Genomic DNA, 14,847 nt, shown 5'->3' on the forward strand with positions numbered 1-14,847 from the left:
TCCTTGGTGCGATGGCGGCCCGGCGCTACATCATACGCTCTCACTGCGGCGAGAGAGTGCAGTGAGAGCAACTATGCCTATGTGCGGCGCGCTATGCGAGGCAGCGGCAGCCGTGCGGCGTTGCTCATGTAGAGTAGGCGCGACCGCACACGGCTGCGCTTATGCACATCTCATGCCTGTGAGTACTACATGCCTGCTGGTACCGTAGCAACGCACACAGTGCTGCGCGTGCATGTGCAGCCACGTACATTGACAAGATCCCCTTGCTTATATCCCGCAAGTGCACGGGCTTGTCAAAGTAATAATCCCGGGTCCACAGGGAGTAGGGAGTGAAAATACTTAATTTGATTCTTAGCTATGTGGAATATCAATAGTGATAAGTGTGAAATTGATTCAATTCTCAACAATAAATACAACAAGTGAAAGAGCAAAAGTTAGAAGAGGGTAAGGCAATCGATAAAGAATGGGGTACTCGGATAATGCTTCACCTAGGATGATCGCTTCAAGTGCAAGAACTCTCTATTATGCTTCCTAATTAATGCAATGGTGAGTCGTGGAAATCCTTACATACATAGTCCCAAATCTAAGATCAACTATGCCTAACTCTATACATGTCCCGTAGGAGAAATCGAACAATCTCAACACCTCGCACTCGCATAGAGTTGCAATGAGCTCTAGGGATTCCAAGTGATAAATCTCTTCCTAAATATAGACTTACCCCTTTGGTCCAGGTGGAAGGTCCCTAACCAAAATTAAGTCCTAGATACTAAGATCCTCTCAACACTTCACTCCATTGCACGTGCAACTAGGCCCCAGCGGAGGTTCATCCCTTAGACCATTCACTCTATTATGGCCGCAAAGAACTCGAGCAACGGAGGTAGAATCTATCACGTCAGAGGGGAAAGGGTACGCTCCTGTACCTCTCGACTCACCCTCTCAACCCTCTCCAACCTAGCTTTGTCTAACGCTGGTGGTGGGTCACTCACTCACAAGGTTACCAACAAGAACTCTCAACCCTAGTGTCACTCTAGGGGAAATGTTCATACAATCAAGCATTCAAGGTTGGAACTCACAATAAACATCAATTTATTGAAAGCATAATAAAGAAGTTCAATGAAACGAATACATCCTAGGGTTCACAATCATGGAGTGGATAAGATAAACGGGCACACGTTTATGTCGTGGATCGCTTTGCTTCTTCAATGACGGATAGGATGATGTAGATCTTGTTCTATGTGCATAAGTCGGAATGCTTGAGTGTGACTGCCCTTGTGCCCCTCCAAATGGTTGTGTAAACTCAAATACGGGGAGGTTGGCACACACTCTAGCATCTCGCACCCGACTTATATCTTTGCGTTTGAACTTTAGCAAGATTTCGTCCAAAATCGGTGCATTGTGATCCACATTGGCTTCTTTCCTTCATAATTGGTTTCACAACCCTACATGCACGAAAGTAACATAAAAACACACATATTAGTGTAAAAACACGAGGAAAGTAATGCTCAACATAAGGAAATAATGCTTCGCATTCATATCGCACAAGCACTTATCAAACTCCCCCACACTTAAGCTTTTGCTTGTCCTCAAGCAAAAATTAAAATGTTATGCGCATGGATGAAGAAAATATTGGAAGTGCTTGGCCTTAGGTTCACCAAAGCATACAAAGAGAGCATTCTACAATAAAGGGAAATTTCAACACTAAATACGAAAAATCAATGCTCTAGCTAAAAACTTGAATAAAAAAGGCCAACAAACCCGAAATCGTGTAAGTGTGTGAACTCACTCAAGTCAACCCAAAGTATACTCCTCAAATCTCTAAGTATAAGGGACTTATTTATCTACAACAAGAAAACAACGAACATTTCAAAAATGGTAGTAGCTTCACACATCCTCTAAGGTAGCCCTTTCCCAAGCGGCGGCTAAGGTGGCTTTCACACTTTCGAGGTGGTAGCTCTTTCTACCGGGGTGGTAGCTTTCACTCATCCCATGAGATAGCTCTTTCTCTCATTAGGGCATATCTAGTATCCGACTTATGAAAGTAGCTTCATACTTCATAGGTGGTAGCTCTTTCCACCCAATAGCATAACTAAATAATAAAAACTATTTTTGTTCTTTTCTTTTTCATTTTTCTCTTTTATTGTAATTTAACACAAGAAACAACTATAACTAGTCCCTTTAACATCGAACTTGAGTTTCCAAAAGAGTTTAAAAAAAATGAGTAGTGCACTAAGTGTAAATCGGGCAAAAATTCCTAAAAATTCAAGCAAGAACTAGAGCATGAAACCATTCAATGTTAACAATTCTCCTAGACTTAAGAATACAATCATTACAACTAAGGTGAACCGCCATTAGCTATGTGAGCATATAACAATCAAGAACAATAAAAAAGATGTGTGCACTATGAAACTCCCTTCCCACACTTAAGTTGTACATTGTCCTCAACGTACACATGCAAGCCCACTCATAATGTATATCAATGAAGAATATATGTGGGGGAAGCAATCAAAACAATACTCCCCTGACTCCTAGTGTGGCATTTGATGGAGCTAAGTACTTGGGCGTAATGTTCCGATGGGTTGTGAAGCTCACACGGGCAAGTGCCGAAGCAACTTGGCCGTGCCCATGACAAAGTCTCAATTCCCATGATGACAAGACCATCTGCACGCATACACGAGGGGGTTCAGTGAAGCTCAATAAAACAAAAACAACTCGAGTATACAAAAGATAGAGCAATGAATACAACTCGAGACAACAAAATGAAACTAAACTCAGAGGGAAAATCCTTTCTGAGTATACAAATCCAAAATAAAATGCAGAAAATAAAATGCGAAAATAAGAACAAAGAAGGTAAAGACGGCTCAAGTGTCGGTGTGAATAACTAGTACATATGTTTCCGTTGCTAGTGAAGATGACGCTGGTGTTGCAAAATAAATGAAGATTGGCAAGGAAAAGAGAAAGAGAAGCTTACCGACAAAATGAGAATGAAAGACTAGAAAACGGCCGGAAAACTCAATTAACAACCCTCTAAAACGACGGTGAGAGGTCAGGAGAGAGCAAGGATATGTTCTCAAAACGTATGAGGGTGAAAAGATGAAGAAACCCGAAAAGATTTTAAAGAAAACCTGCGGTTCTAGCATATCTGAAAATCCACACGGCCGTGTGGAAATTACCCACGCCCGTGTGCCCGACCCACAGGGGCAGATGCACGCCCCTGTGGACTCTCCATGCAATCGAGAAAATTCTCTAAGACCCACGCCCGTGCGAAAGTTCCACACGGGCGTGGACATTCACAGGCCCAACTCACAGGGGCAAACGCACGCCCCTGTGTCTTCTCGGGATGGAGAGATCCTCTGCAGAGATTCGCACGGGCGTGCGAAAATTACCCACACCCGTGTGTGGTTCACAAGGTCGCCCACAGAGGCGAGTCCACGCCCCTGTGTGCTCTCGGGATAAACCGCCCAACTCTGCAGGAAGTCACACGCCCGTGCGAAAATTACCCACGGGCGTGTGATAGTCGCATGGTCGTTCATAGGGGCAGCCGCACGCCCCTGTGCCTTCTCTGGATGAGCTCGCAGTGCAAATCCACGGGCGTGCGGAAATTCCACACGCCCGTCTGTTTTCTCTGGATGCCTTAGAAAATTTTGCAGGCTCTGCAGAAAAGTTTTTAACATGTTTACACACTTGGAGCCTACCCTAATATGTAAGTTTTACCAGTGAAAAACATGAGAAATAGCTCAAACGACCAAAACTTCACCAAAACACATGAAAGCACAAGATAACACCAACGGTCCATAAGAAAAGCATAACAATCGCATATAAGAATCAAAACACCAACACTCAAGCTCTTATTCATGCAACACTAAACTAAAAACTAGGAAAACAGTAATTGCTTGGGTTGCCTCCCAAGAAGCGCTTGTTTTACGTCACTTAGCTTGACGTACCTCTTCCTTACCTTATGGGGGCTAGAAAAGAGTGTGTTCCTCCCGACTAGATATTGCATAACTACTTCCTTTAAACCAAAAATCTACTTGTCGGGGTGGAATATTTGTTGGAGAGTCCAACCATCTTACCTTTGGCCTCCAAGGAAACAATTTGGGTTGGGAATTGTCCAAGCTTAGAACAGGTGGGTCATTGGATGGCTTCAAACTCCTACCCACGTCTTCTTCCAAACCCAAAACCTCTTTCTTGCAATTTATGAGTTGATTAATCCAAAAGAGAGATGATTGCTCCATTACCTTAGGATTTGCGTCTTCTTCCATTTCAACTTGAAAGCAATATGTCTTAACCAACTCTCCTTGCACCATTTCTTGCTCACAAACATACTGTCCACTCAAACAATTATCACATTGAATGAACGGTTCTTCTTGTATCCTCTCAATCTCGACAACATCATACTCGTTCCGCCCCACTTCTTCATTGTCATTCACTACCACATCTTCTCTATAAGGAACTTGACTTGCTTGCTCAAATACTTGTTGTTCCCTGGAGAGTGTGTCAAGTATCCCTCCTAGTTGATGCTCAAGGTTTTTATAGGAGGCGTCATGACATCTTCGTGTGGTCTCCATATTTTGGACGCAGACTTCGGATGCTTCAATAAAGTTAGCTAATACTCTTTGTAACTGAAATGCATACTAGCTGAGTATCTCACCCCTTTGACATTCCTCTTGAGGTGTCTCCCAATGTTGTTCACCATTATTCCATAATAAGTTTGGGTAGCCCACTTCAATTGGATGATAAACGTTATAACATGGAATGCTTTGTTGTCGTGAAGTAACAATTCTATCAGCCTTTTTACTGAGAGCTTCGACCTGCAAATATAGAGCAACGACTGGGTCAATCATCATTTAAAATCCTTGCAAGAAAAAATAAGACATGACAAAAGAAAAACAAATGAGAATGATGGAAGAATAAGAAAGTGTGAAATATTATTATTTTTATTTTTTATTTTTAAAACAAATCAGAACGGTGATAGAGAAGAGATGTGAAATAGAATGAAGGGTAAATAGCTAAGAAAACAAAGTGCAAAGTATCTCTAAACGCCTAGCTCCCCGGCAACGGCGCCAAAAACTTTACAAGATCCCCTTGCTTATATCCCGCAAGTGCACGGGCTTGTCGAAGTAATAATCCCGGGTGAGCGGGGTCGAATCCACATGAAGTAGGGAGTGAAAATACTTAATTTGATTCTTAGCTATGTGGAATATCAATAGTGATAAGTGTGAAATTGATTCAATTCTGAACAATAAAAACAACAAGTGAAAGAGCAAAAGTAAGAAGAGGGTAAGGCAATCGATAAAGAATGGGGTACTCGGATAATGCTTCACCTAGGATGATCGCTTCAAGTGCAAGAACTCTCTATTATGCTTCCTAATCAATGCAATGGTGAGTCGTGGAAATCCTTACATACATAGTTCCAAATCTAAGGTCAACTATGCCTAACTCTATTCATGTCCCGGAGGAGAAATCGAACAATCTCAACACCTCGACTCTTTCGATAGAGTTGCAATGAGCTCTAGGGATTCCAAGTGATAAATCTCTTCCTAAATATAGACTTACCCCTTTGGTCCAGGTGGAAGGTCCCTAGCCACAATTAAGCCCAAGATACTAAGATCCTCTCAACGCTTCACTCCATTGCACACGCAACTAGGCACTAGCAGAGGTTCATCCCTTAGACCATTCACTCCATTATGGCCACAAAGAACTCGAGCAACGGAGGTAGAATCTATCACGTCGGAGGGGAAAGAGTACGCCTCCCTGCACTCTCGACTCACCCTCTCAACCCTCTCCAACCTAGCTTTGTCTAACGCTAGTGGTGTGTCACTCACTCACAAGGTTACCAACAAGAACTCTCAACCCTAGTGTCACTCTAGGGGAAATGTTCATACAATCAAGCATTCAAGGTTGGAACTCACAATAAACATCAATTTATTGAAAGCATAATAAAGAAGTTCAATGAAACGAATACATCCTAGGGTTCACAATCATCCAAGTACCAAGTAGGGGTTTAGCTCTCCATGGAGCTTAGTACAATCAAAGAAATCGAATGTAAAAAGCAATGAATCCATAAAGAAACCCCTCGATGGTCGTAGTCGATGGTCTTGTGGAAAGTCCTCTACTAGTCGTCCAAGGATTTCTTCGTCCGGGTATAGGATACGCCTCGATGGAAGCTCCCCTACCAACCTTCTTCCTAATGGAATCACGATGTCGGAGCCGTAGAACCTCTCCAAAACCTTGGCCAATACCCCCTGAAACCCTAGCCGAAGCTCTCTCACAAGTTGGGGAAAAAGATGGAGAAAAAGAATCTCGAATCGAGCTGAAATCGGCTTTAAATAGGGGTGAAATCGGGTGACTCCACGGGCGTGTACGGAACACGCCCGTCGCGGATTTCCACACGGCCGTGGATAATTTTCACGGCAGTAGTGGATTCTCTGCTTCTGTGATTTTTTCGCAGTCGTGAGCGATGAATCTACTACAGTGATTTTGCACAATGATTTACTTCAGTACCTACTATAGTACTATGCCAAAAATACTCCTGAATCCACTTTTCATCGAGGTAACATAAACGGGCACACGTTTATGCCGTGGATCGCTTTGCTTCTTCAATGACGGATAAGATGATGGAGATCTTGTTCTATGTGCATAAGTCGGAATGCTTGAGTGTGACTGCCCTTGTGCCCCTCCAAATGGTTCTGTAAACTCAAATACGGGGAGGTTGGCACACTCTCTAGCATCTCGCACCTGACTTATATCTTCGCATTTGAACTTTAGCAAGATTTCGTCCAAAATCTGTGCATTGTGATCCACATTGGCTTCTTTCCTTCATAATTGGTTTCACAACCCTACATGCATGAAAGTAACATAAAAACACACATATTAGTGTAAAAACACGAGAAAAGTAATGCTCAACATAAGGAAATAATGCTTCGCATTCATATCGCACAAGCACTTATCATACATCTACGCGTTGCATAAGCGTAAGTTGCACACACGATCGAGCGCTTCCTACCAGCTGCTCTTGTGTTGTCTTGTCTCGGATCACGTGTTCCCTAATCATTGCTTGTGCGCTGCCCAATAACAACCAGCGCAGCAACATGCGGAACAATGCAATAACAAGTAGCTACATATTTGGTCTAAGGTAGGTTTGAGTTTGGGCCTGATACCCAAATTTTCAAATCCTAAATGCACATATGGCCAACTGCAATAGAGTCACGCTGGGCACTACTTTTGCATACACTGGAGCTTGGAGCCTACACCCCATGCAATTCCATTATACAAAGTTATTTGCAAAATTAAAATAATCGCATGATTAAGTCCAATATATAAAATAAAAACAAATACTCAAATATGATCATAAAGAAGAAAAACATCATGCATCCTTAAATAAAGATATAGATGCATAAATATGATTATAACTAATAATTATGATAATAAAATATCTATTAATTAAATAGATCATCAAATATTATCATAAAAAAATAATGATCTATGCTAGGTAGAGGTCAAATAAGGCTCTGGTATCAACTATTAGAGATTAATCAGAGTACGCTATATGGCAACTAAGCATGTAAATATGTCACACTATAAAATTAGAGTAAGACATCTAATATGTCACATTAAACATAGTAGAAGCATGATCACTTATGTCCAGCTATAGCAAATTAAACAATACATACACTTGAAGAAACCAAGGGCTCTTCCAATCTATCCGTTCTCTCAGTCGGTGGGCCGGAGCTGGGTATTTTCAAGAACCTTAGATTGGGGACCCCTGGTGCTAGTCTATATATGATCCTTCTCATCAAAGGATTAACTCCACTTTAAATTTTAAAGTAGATCGTTATCCAATATATTGAGTAGGATTAATATAGGATTCAAATGATAATGTTATGGACCACTATAGTTATTTAAATTTGCTTAATTTTAAACTATCACAAAGATAATTTAAATCCGGAGTAGATTTAAACTAAAAATTTCATCATTATTATATTATAAATTTTAGAACTAAATTAATATATTAGTATTTTTTTAACTAATTAATTGATACTTTGTTGTTTTATTTTGCTGGAAACCAACGCATTACGGGTTTGGGTTTTATTCATCATTCTGTGCTTGGGCTTTATTTGGTTTAAAATTTTTATAGCTTGGCCTGAAATATGAACATAGTTTTCTTTTTAACTAGTAGTTTGTTTATTAATTGAATGGTTGTGTGACATATTTGTATTAATTTTATAATTGTACTTGGGATTTTTATTTTGCACTTTTATTAATTGAAAATTAAGAATTTAACAACGTAAATAATTTTTATTTATTTTAAAATAATATTAATAATTATTATGGTTATTTTTAATTGAATCTATTTGTTTGTGAAAACAATAAACATTGGTGGCATAATTAGCATAAAATAAAATTTCACATTTCTGATAAATTTTGTTAAATATTATGGCTACTAATGCAAAGTTTGTTAGCATTAGTGCAATTAAATTATTAAATCAAGAATTTTATTTGTGATAACATTGAGTACATTTAGTGACACGATTTTATAAGATATAATCTCCATATTTGTGACAAAATTTGTCAGATACTACAGGCAATAATGTGAATTTTGTTAGACAATAATGCAATTAATAATAAGGACATTTGTGCAAAAATTATTGCAGCACATAATGTCCATATTTATGATGATTTTTATCATCAAAGTTCTCAAAACTTTTAGTGCCAATAATGTTGTCACAACAATTATATGCTATTGTCACGATTTTTATGTCACGATCTAAAATTTTTTGAGACTAAAATTGTCACAATTGGTTGGAATTTTTTGATTACACCCATTTCTTCACCATTTTTTTCCCTTTTTAGTGTCAATATATTTGTCACAAATGTGTCGCATAATAATGTCAATTTTTTAAATATGGTCACTATTTCAATAGTGATGGGGTTATTTGTGATGACAAGTGACGAAATGAAGAAATTCTCGGTATAAATAATAGTGACTATTTATTAGATTTTTTGTCACAAATTTTGTCAACACAAAAGATGCCTTTTATTGTAGTGAAATGTTCTTGATGGATATTTAGAGATGTAAAATAGAAAGCATTGTTTGAATTTCATTCTGGAAAATTGGGTTTTTCGTGAAATTTTTTGGATATGTAAATTTAGAAGTGTTACTTCCAAAAGTTTTGCTTATAAAAAATTTTTAAAATGATATTCTCTTGGAAAATTAGGTGTTAATACCTAAATTGTTTTGAAAATTCCTTTCAGTCCCTTTGACAAAATTTATTACCATTCAAACCATTCTTTTCAAACTTCATACCATTTAGTCCCTTTCATAACAATGAACCGTGATATTTTTCAAAAGTCCTAAAACTATCCTTGAAGCATTTTGGACAGTTACTGCCTAGCCTCGTGAAGGTATGAGTTGCTAGTAATTTCCAACTTGTTGGAGGAATTTCTCCTTTTTTTTTTCATTTTATTTAATTGTTCTTATTTTGATCTTGTTGGAGAAATCTGTTCTTCTTCTTATTCTCTTCTTCCTTATTTTTACTGACAACACCCCATATATATGTCCCGTAAGTGCACAGGTTTGTCGAAGTAATAAAATCTCAGATGAGTGGCGTGTCGTATCCACAGGGAGTAGGGAATAAAAACACTTAAATTGTTTCTTAACTAAGTGAAAGATGAATAGTGATATGTGTTATAAGATGTGAAATAACAAAAGTAAAAGAACAAGAAAGAGAGCACAAGTAAAAGGAGAAGGTAAGGCAATCAATATAAATGGGGTACCCGGATATTGTTCTGCCTAGGACAATCGTTTCAAGTGCAAGAACCCTCTATTATACTTTCTAACTGATGCAATAATGAGTCGTGAAGATTCTTAAATACATGGTCCCAAATCTAAGGTCAACCATGCCTAATTCTATACATATCCCGGAGGAGAAATTGAATAACCTCTCAACCTCGCACTAGTATAGAATTGCAATGAGTTCTAGGGATTCCAAGTGATAAATCCTCTTCCTAGATGTAGACCTAACCCTTTGGTCCAGGTGGAAGGTCCCTAACCACAATTAAGCCCTGGATGCGAAAATCACTTCAACGCTTCACTCCGTTGTACCCGCAACTAAACCCCAGCGGAAGGTCATCCTTTAGCCCACTCACTCTACTATGATCGCAAAGAACTTGAGGAAAAGGAAGTAGAATAAATCACACCGGAGGGGAAAGGGGACGCTCCGCTACCTCTCGACTCACCCTCTCAACCCTCTCCAATCTATCTTTGTCTAACTCTCGTGGTGTGTCACTTACTCACAAGGGTTACCAACAAGAACTCTCAACCCTAGTGTCACTCTAAGGGAGTATTCATACAATCAAGGATTCAAGATTGGAATTCAAATAAAACATCAATTAATTGAAAGCATAATAAAGAGGTTCAATGAAACGATATATCCTAGGGTTCACAAATACCCAAGTACCCACTAGGGGTTTAGCTCTCGATGGAGCTAATTACAATCAATGAAATCAAATATAAAAGCAAAGAATCCATAGAAAACCACCTCGATAGTCGTGGTGATGGTCTTGTGGAGAGTCCTCTACTCGTCCAAGGGTCCCTTTGTCTGGCCTAGGATACATCTCGCCGGATCGGTGTCGACGAAAGCTCTCCCACTAACCTTCTTCCAAACGGAGCGCGATATCGGAGCCGTAGAACCTCTCAAAATCCCTAGCCAATACCTCTCAAAACCCTAGTTGCCGCTCTCCCTGAAGTTGGGGAAAAGATGGAGAAAAGAATTTTGAAATCGGGGCTGAAATCGGTCTTAAATAGGGCTGGAATAGGGAATCCACATGAGCATATGGGCGCCCCTGTGGATTTTTCGCACGGCCGTGCGCAATTTCCACATGCCCGTGTGGATTCTCTGTTTTCATCCTTTTTCGGCTGGCTCTGAACAGTATCTACTACAGTGTTTTGCTACAGTCCGTTGCAATGCTCTACTACAGTACCGCCAGAAACACTCCCGAATCCTTGCTTTCATCGAGGTAACTTAAATTGGCACACGTTTACGTCATAGATCGCTTTGATTCTTTAATAACGGACATGTTGGTGGAGATCTAGATATACATGCACAAGCCGGAATGCTTGAATGTGACTGTCCTTATGCTCCTCCAAATCATTGTGCTAATTTGAATACGAGGAGGTCGGCAAACATTCCCGCATTTCGAACCCGACTTATGTTTTCTCGTTTGAACCTTCTCAAGATTTCCTCCAAATTGTGCATTTACGATTCACATTGGCTTCTTTCTCTAATATTCGGCATCACAACCTTATCTGCATGAAAGTAACACAAATACACACATATTAGCATTAAAATCGATAAAAGTAATACTCATCATAAGGGAAGAACACTTCGTATTTTTATCACACAAACACTTATCATTTACCATTATATGTGAAGAAGCTTTCCTCTCCTCACCACTTGTCTTCATACCTTCTGTGGACCATATATATCAAACTAGCTCTCCTTGGTTGGTGGAGCACTGCCATGGTTAATTAAGGTCTCTATTAAGGTAATTAAGACTATTTGATCGATAACTTCAAGTGAAGGCTAATGGAGAAGCTCTGTGAAAAGTTAAATGAGAACGCTAGTGGAAGTGTAAATTAACTAGAGGCGAAGGGAAACTGGCAACTATTAACCTTATGTCGATGTGTGTGTTTTCTTGATGATACATAGATTTATTAATGGCCACAATAATAACGAGTACCTTAGCTACATACTTATGTCTTTCATGTCGTGGGCCTTGGATGGATATTTGTTTACTATGGATATTTGTGAGGTATTGAGAAGAGGATTGTGTCTTATAGTTTACTATCTTGATTGGATAGAAGTTAATAGTGGACAAAACACAAGCACATTAGTTCTTGGAGCTCTTGTAGTGAGAGTAAAGTAAGTAATTTCATGTTAGCGCAATATGACGTCTTGTATATTGCAGCTTAGAAGATGACTTCGGGAGGATGTGCAATATTCACCGTATGTTCTAGAAAAATGAGGATATGATAGTAAAGGTGATGAATGACAAAGTGCACCTCCAAGTTGTCAGTACGTATGCCATTGTACATACTATATGCTTTTTTAAATGTGCTTAAATGGTGGTTGTTCTTTTGGTTTTATAATTATTTAAACATTCAGGTACCTATTAAAATTGGTTTGTGGTTAGTTGCCCTATTATTGTTTATTTTGTAGCAAGTTAGTTTTTACACAATTGATTAACTATTTATTGTTTGATGTTTTCATTTACATATTTCACTTCCTATTTATTATGACAAAACACTTCATTTAACCTATATCACATATTGCCATCTTACTTAATTATCTTGGGAAATCATAACAATATCAAATTCTTTACGAAATTTTAATATTGAAATAACTATATATGGTATATTACTTATGGAAATACGGAGCACTTCAATGAGACATTATGTGACTTTGACATCAAGGGCAAATTTAGATTCCACTTCATAAAAAAAAACTTAAATGAATAATTAATAGTTATTGCCACATGTATGCCATCTTCTTATGTACAACATAGTTAACCAATTTGGGTGTGGCAGAAAACGTGACCTTTAGCTAATAAATATTATCTGCATTGGGTATGCCATTTACTTGTTTAATTTCTTGATATTAAATTTATTATGAAATATTTTTATTTTATTTAATTTTATTTAATTTTACTATTTTTGTTTATGGAATGACATTGCACAAGTCCATCACTATATATATTGATGATGGAATTATTTGTCAGTAAAAGCTTCAAAAATTGATTTAAAAATGAAGATATAGTAATGAAAGACTCCGTCATAATATGATCCTTATTATGTCCACCAAACAGGCCCTATAGGTCTAGACTAATGAAGAATACTACCATTCATTATCCTTTCAGAATATATCGACAAAACAAAAGATGTAACTAATAAAATCTATTTTTAATAAGAATTCTGCAATATATCTTCAATTTTTAATTAAATTTTTAATTTTTTTATAAATAGATAATATTGTCCTTATTTCTATAGCGATGAAGGCTTCTATCACTATATTTTCATCTCTAAATCATTTTTAAAATTTTTTACAGATAGGAAATGGTAGAATATTATATCCTACTATTATACATTGTTTAGTGTGCCAATAGGATATGATAGTATTATCCTATAAACCCACTTTATCCTACTGGGCACATAATAATTAATCCTATGGGGAGTCAGGACAGAAACAGGTAGGATATAATAAAAATTTAAATTTACTTTTCTGACCCATTATTTGGTTTATTAAACTCATCCAGAGTTTCATTGTATCTCTTCTTTTCATCTTTTAAGTTTGGTGCTTGGGACAAAAAGCTTATCAACAACTAGATAAGACGCTAATTTCACTATTTTAAGTAGGGTTTTTCGCATTTGGAGTGGTTGGAGAGTTACTTAGTAGATCTCGTGCTTGAACGGATTATTTTTCATCAAAATCTCTTTTCTGATGTGATGTATTTAATTTGCTATATTTATGGATTTTGGGTTATTTTTGTCTTGCAATTTTAATATATTTTGATTTTTTTGGTTGTATGTTATTGTCCGATTGATGTTTTAGTTTCAATTGATGATGTAATATTTAGGTTTATTTTTATTTTTATTTTTTGCTTGTTTGCACATCTGTTTAGTAATTTTTTTTTTGTTTTTTGTGAATTGTTTACATCGGAGGACTATCAACAACATGGCTTTTGTTATGATAAGATGCCCATCTTGACAACTAAAATTAGAAAAGACATGACAAAGCAATAGTAGAAAAACAATAGTATAGTAGAAGATGAGTGATTTCATGTCTTTTCTTTTATAATGACTGTGTTTGTAATAATTAATTGATGGGTATTGTTGATTGAATATGCTTGTAATAGTTGAGGGTTTACAAGCATGCCCATCTTGATGACTAAAATCATGGCTTTTTTTTTTCAGGGTACGGACCGCTAAAATCAATTCAATTGTTTGAGATGGATGAGAAAAAAAAGTATGGTAGATCTTGTAAACCCAAGCTTTCCATCACCCTATTCTTCATGACTTCAATCTAACTATTCAATAAAATTAAATAAATAAATCAAAACTCTCTCATTCATCATCATCATGGTTGACAAAAAGGGTGATGAGTTTTTATAACTTTCCAATTATACCAACATTGTTATTGTAATAATGAGAATCTATGTCATGAAGCCTATCATAATTTATATACTTTGCAAAACTACTTGTAGTTATTTGTTATTTACAATTCTCTAGGTGGCTTTTTTCCCAATACAAATAATTTATAATTAACAGTAGTGATATGTTTCCGTATTTTAATAGTTTTCATTAAATCCAATCATTGAAAATATTTATGTGTAAGTATCTGGAAACATAAATATATTTATAAATTTCTCTATTTATTGAAATTGTTGTGTTATGTATCATTTATATAGGTAAATATGGATTCAGAGAAGCAGCTTGAGATTATGTCATATCTAATATTGGAGCTAATGTTTTTGGAGATGATTGGGATTTGTTTTATAATTTTTATGTCGATGAGTCATTATGCACTATGGTTGTATGAAAGTCATATTCTTAGGCATCAACCAATAGTTAGAGAAGGGTTTAGGAGTGAATTTCTAGATAGTTTGTTTAATGAAGATGATCAAACTTGCATTAATCAACATTGTATGGATATTTGGGCCTTCCGGTTACTATGTGTCCTCCTTCATAATAATAAGAGATTAAAAGTGGATGTACAAGTAAATATTGAGGAACAAGTGGCTATGTTCTTACATATATTATCACATCATTCTAAGAATTGTGTTATTAAGTTT

The sequence above is a fragment of the Dioscorea cayenensis genome, chromosome 2 (genome assembly GCF_009730915.1).
Source record: "Dioscorea cayenensis subsp. rotundata cultivar TDr96_F1 chromosome 2, TDr96_F1_v2_PseudoChromosome.rev07_lg8_w22 25.fasta, whole genome shotgun sequence".
Taxonomy (NCBI): Eukaryota; Viridiplantae; Streptophyta; class Magnoliopsida; order Dioscoreales; family Dioscoreaceae; genus Dioscorea; species Dioscorea cayenensis.